The sequence below is a fragment of the Babylonia areolata genome, chromosome 12, assembly GCF_041734735.1.
Source record: "Babylonia areolata isolate BAREFJ2019XMU chromosome 12, ASM4173473v1, whole genome shotgun sequence".
NCBI classification, from domain to species: domain Eukaryota; kingdom Metazoa; phylum Mollusca; class Gastropoda; order Neogastropoda; family Buccinidae; genus Babylonia; species Babylonia areolata.
In genome coordinates, this window is record NC_134887.1 from 11364841 (window position 1) to 11370615 (window position 5775).

The window sequence follows — 5775 nt, forward strand, 5'->3', positions numbered from 1 at the left end:
AATTTTGTTTAATGTCCCGTCACACATATCGGTGATTGAAGACATTTTGTAAAAGTATTTATGAATACATCTGAGTATTATCGGTTATAAGGGGTGGGAGATGTGGATGAATGGAGGGTTGGGGGAAACTGGGCAAATGAGGGTAAAAATGTGGGTGAAATTTGAAAGAAAAACAAAACAAACAAACAAACAAAAAAAAACAAACCCTCTAAATACAGTTACAGGAAATTACTTAAAGGACTTCGTAAAAGAGAAGTCGTTAAACTAACAAGCGAAACAACTGATAATGAATGCAAAAAGTCAAAAACATCAACGTTCTCAGTCACTTGTGAAGACACACTTTCGTGTACAAAAGGCTTCATCAAGCTACAGTGAAAAATTATATGCTCAATTGTCAGGTTATTAAAGCATATACACTTGACATTAGAACAATACTTGGTCCGTAATGAATTTGATAATAGTCTGAGAGCTAAGCTCAGAATTGGTCTGCGAATCGGACCAAAGTCTGAGAGAGTCAAATGACGAGGTTTTAGTCCAGTTTGTGTCTGAACACTCGCAGAAGATTATTTTTCTTCAATTCAATTCAGTGCGCTCACTATCCAAGTGCAATTCGTGTCTGAACACATGCAGAAGATTGTTTTTCTTCAATTCAATTCAATGCGCTCACTATCCAAGTGCAATTCGTGTCTGAACACATGCAGAAGATTGTTTTTCTTCAATTCAATTCAGTGCGCTCACTATCCAAGTGCAATTCGTGTCTGAACACATGCAGAAGATTGTTTTTCTTCAATTCAATTCAGTGCGCTCACTATCCAAGTGCAATTCGTGGCTGAACACTCGCAGAAGATTATTTTTCTTAAATTCAATTCAGTGCGCTCACTATCCAAGTGCAATTCGTGTCTGAACACATGCAGAAGATTGTTTTTCTTCAATTCAATTCAATGTGCTCACTATCCCAGTGCAATTTGTGACGAAACACATATAGAAGATTTTTTTTTTTCTTTAATTTAATTGAATGTGCTCACTATCCCAGTGCATTTCGTGTCTCAACATATGCTGAAGATTTTTTACTTAAATTTAATTTAATGTGCTCACTATCCCAGTGCAATTCGTGTCGGAACACACGTAGTTTGTTTTTTGTTGTTGTTTTTTTGTTGTTTTTTTTTTTAATGTGCTCACTATCCCAGTGCAATTCGTGTCTCAACATATGTAGAAGACTTTTTTTTTTCTTAAATTTAATTCAGTGCACTCACTATCCCAATGCAATTCATGTCAGAACACAGGTAGAAGATTTTTTTTTGGAAATTTTTATTCCGCACCTTATCAATGTCAACAACAGGTGTGCTTGCCCAATCGTTATTGTACAGGATTTACGATCCACGGGCCTAGTGGGTTAAGGGTGGAGATTTTCTTTCTCGGTTTCCCTGTGGTTCAACAGGTGTTCAGACCTGCTGAGTACTGCATGAACACCCTTCGTGTGTACGCACATGGAGAAGGTCAAATACGCGCGTTAAAGATCAGTATATCTATATCAGCGTTCAGCGGAATATACCCAGCACACACACCAGCTGAAGCAGAGATTGTCTGCCCACATGGCGGGGTAAAACAGCAACAACAACAACAACAAAACGGTCATACACGTAAAAGCCTACTTGTACTTACGAATGAAGAAGAAGTAGTAGTAGTGGTAGAAGAAGGAGGAGGAGTGGGGAAGTGAGGGTGAGGAGGGAGGGAAGGGGGTGAGGGAGACGAGGGAGGGAAGGGGGAGGTGAGAGGGAGGGGAGAGGGAGGGGAGAGGGGGGGAGGTGGAGGTGAGGAGGAGGTGAGGGAGAGGAGGGAGGGGAGGGGGAAGAGATGAGGGAGGGGAGAGGGAGGAGAGGAGGTGAGGGAGAGGAGGGAGGGGAGGTGGAGGAGAGGAGGGAGGGGAGGGAGGAGGAGGGGAGGGAGAGGAGGGAGGGGAGAGGAAGGGGAGGGGTAGGTGGTGAGGGAGAGGAGGGAGGGGAGAGGAAGGGGAGGGGGAGAGGAGGTGAGGGAGAGCAGGGAGGGATGAGGGAGGGGAGGAGGTGAAGGAGAGAAGGGAGGGGAGGGGGAAGAGGTGAGGGAGAGGAGGGAGGGGAGGTGGAGGGGAGGAGGTGAGGGAGAGGGGAGAGGGAGGGGAGGGGGAGGAGGTGAGGGAGACGAGGGAGGGGAGAGGGAGGGGAGCGGGTTGGAGGTGAGGGAGAGGAGGGACGAGAGGGAGGAGAGGAAGAGGAGGGAAGGAGAGGAGAGGGAGAATGAGGTGAGGAGGAGGAGGAGAGGGAGGGAGGGGGGGAGGAGGAGAAATAAGAAGAAGTAGAACAAGAACAACAACAACAACTGCAACACCACCTGCCACAACAACAATCCCATTGTAAGAGCTGGGTGGGGTTTAATAACCTGATGGTTACACGCAGTACCCCTGGGAAGCAGGATGTGGCCAGGAGTGGAGTCGATGGAATCCATACCAGGGGTGTGGCTGCCGCGCGCAGTCTATCAGAGCAATGAGCTGCTACGTTATGCCAGGAAAAAAAATAACAACACAGACACATACACCTTCAGGTTTCATGACATTCAACATTGTTCTGTTCTATTCTATTCTCAGGTTCTGTTCTATCATACACACACACACACACACACACACACACACACACACACACACACAAGTGTTTCAATTATTGTTTTTGCATGCATTCACAGTTCCAGTCATGACTGATCTAATCGTCATGTCGTCATAAGTTTGTTAAGCAGAATTGATTCTTTCAACGTCGCAGTGAGTGACGTCTCCGCTACCTCCTGTGCCAACAAATTCCTTTAAAATAAATGTCGCCTGTTTTGTGTTCTACAGACATCCCTTGGTCAGATCACATAAAGTTGACCAAAATTGACATGTGTTACTCGTATTTTTGAAGCTGTTGAAAAATGCGAAAAAGCGCACAATAACGCAAATCTGAAAACGTTCCGTCAGCTACTTCCTATCACTGTAGTATGTAGGTTTTGTCATGTTTCACTTGACAGTCACACAGAAATAGCAAAAACATGCTAAATGGGCCCTACTGCATACATTTTGCAAAAATTAATGCCTCAAAAGCATAAATCCAACATTTTGTATGTAGCGTTTGACGTATTTGTCAGTAGACAATGCCTCATCAACACAGTTTCACTGACCCATCAGTTTTGCAGAAAACGTATCAGTATGCATAAACATACTAAAACTTTACATACAAAACATACAAAATCACTGTTGGCTAAGAAGAATTACTGTGTCTCTACTTACAGTCAGTCTTCATCATCTGATGATACCTCGCCAATATAGGCAGTCTTGTTCACAGTGTTGGCGCAGCTCTCTCCTCGGCATTCTCCACAACCAGACGTACACACAAGTCCATGTTTTCTGCATGAGCATCTTGCTGTTTGACATTCTGTCTTGCAGTTACATCGAATAACACTGAGGAGCTCATCAGGAGCAGCAGCAATGTCGGTGAGGACAGGTACCATAAGACCTTGTACAATCTCACCACCCCCAGTCTTTTGGATCCAGGTCAAATGATTGTTGCTCCAAGTGCATCCATTCTTGCACTTGATCAATGCCATAGGACTGTGCAGCGTTCATTTCAAATTTTCGCACCTCTGAGTATGAACACGAGAAGCCAAGGTGGTTGAGGGTATCAATCAAAAATCGGGAACTGAAAGACCGATGCATCTGCACAGCTAATGCAAACTGCAATGGGGCAATAACGGTATTTGGCCTGCTTAACTGAATGATCGCTTGTCCAATGGCTGATATCTTCAAACCACAATCTTTCTTGGTCACATACTGCAGAAATTCTCTCAGTGACTGTGGCACAAAGTTCAGGTGATCTCTGATAGATTCTGTGTCAGGATATGTGTCTTTTGAGGCACATAATGATGCAATATCATTTCTGATAAGACTAGCAGCAGCCTTGATCAATCGCATTTTTTCTGTCTCAGGATCAGAATTTCTTGTTTCCTTGTAAAAGTCACGGAGAATTGCATGTGCTGTCCTTTTTAGTGAGATCACATCAGCCTTTTTGCTTGATTGTGCAAACACAATTTCATTACCATAATGTTCTATCAGTTTGTTCTTCATATATGTGGGACTGTACGCTTCACATTCAGAATCTTTCAAGAATGTTTCCATCACTTGTACCAAGTCTCCAACGGTGACTTGAGCTGCATCAAGAGAATCAAGGTACCTGAGTCACTTGTGAAAATGCTTCTAGACGAATTTTGTCTTCAGGCCTTCCAAGACATTTTTTTTTCTTTTGTGGTTCATCATCACAGAACACTTTGGGAATCTGCAAGCCACAACGGAAGTTGATACACCGTGTCACCAGCAAAACAATCCTGTACAAACTCTAATTTTGCCTTCACTCTTTGTGCCCAAGAATCGGCCCTACTTTCACACTTTTCTCGCACCGTCTGCTGAAACTGCAAAGTCTTGACTTCTATGAGTGACCCCCTGCCCTTGCTTAGTCTTTTCTCGCCTTTGTCACAGAACAAACATTGTGGTTGTAGATTCACATCAACTGACCTCTTGGATCGCCGTTTTCGAGGTGAAGGCACTTCCTTTGCTTCTTTCAACTTCGCCTGCACGACTTTCTTGTGTGTATAGGAAGCACGACAGGATCTATGCACCAAGTCTCCAGCCTCTGCATGAACTGTATCTTGAAGTTCTTTACTCACAGAGTTTATTGAGTTGCTACCTTTCTCTGTCAGTGTCACTTTCTCTGCTGTTGTCTCACTGATTTCCTTGAGACAAATTATGCAGATCAGATCTGGAAACTCTGCAAACTCCTGCAAGAGAAACGGAAACAACACTGAACTGGCAAAGAGATAAATAGATATGCAGATGAATGGAGAGAGAGAGAGAGGAAGAGAGAGAGAGAGAGGAGAGAGAGAGAGACAGACAGACAGACAGACACACAGACAGACAGACAGCACACACATACAGAGAGAGAGAGAGAGACAGACAGACAGACAGCACAGAGGTTGCAATGTAAATTGTGATGGTTTTTGAGAAAATAATGAGTGAAAGCAAAAACAACAAACAAACAACAAAACAATTTTTTTATAAAAAAAAACACAAAAAAAACCCCTCAACCAACCAACCAACCAAACAAACAAAAAAGCCATTTTGCAGAGTGAAACTGGGTAAAAGCAAAACCAGTAAATAAACAACAAAACTAGAAACAGAAACAAAAATGCCATTTTGCACAATACACAGACTGCACAACTGACTGAGCTTACAGAAAAATGGGTACTTCTACCATCACTACAAATTTGTTTAATTAATTAATTATTTAATTAGTGCACGCCTTTTTTCTGTTAAGATGACACAACCAACCACCCCTCCCCCCCCCCCCCCCAAAAAAAAAAAAAAATAAAAAAACACACAAACAAACAAACAAGCAAGCAAACTTTATACTTGATGCAACAGGTATAACCCACGTTGTTTTTCAAGGGACCAAGTTTCACAGGGAACGGACATTGACTAGTAGACATGTTGAACTCACAACTCGCTGCCGAAGCAATGTGTGCGGTAAAATAAAAATCTAGCGTATGCAAGTGCATGTAAGTAATAAGCACTGTATCTAAAAAGACATTAATTTGATCTCATTCCTATAAAGCAGCAACAGAGTTACAGCGGTATACCCGTCTCCATGCATTTATTTGCCGCGGGACGTTAAACTAATTTTAATCATCAGTGGTAACAAATTCGCGATGATATAAGACTAG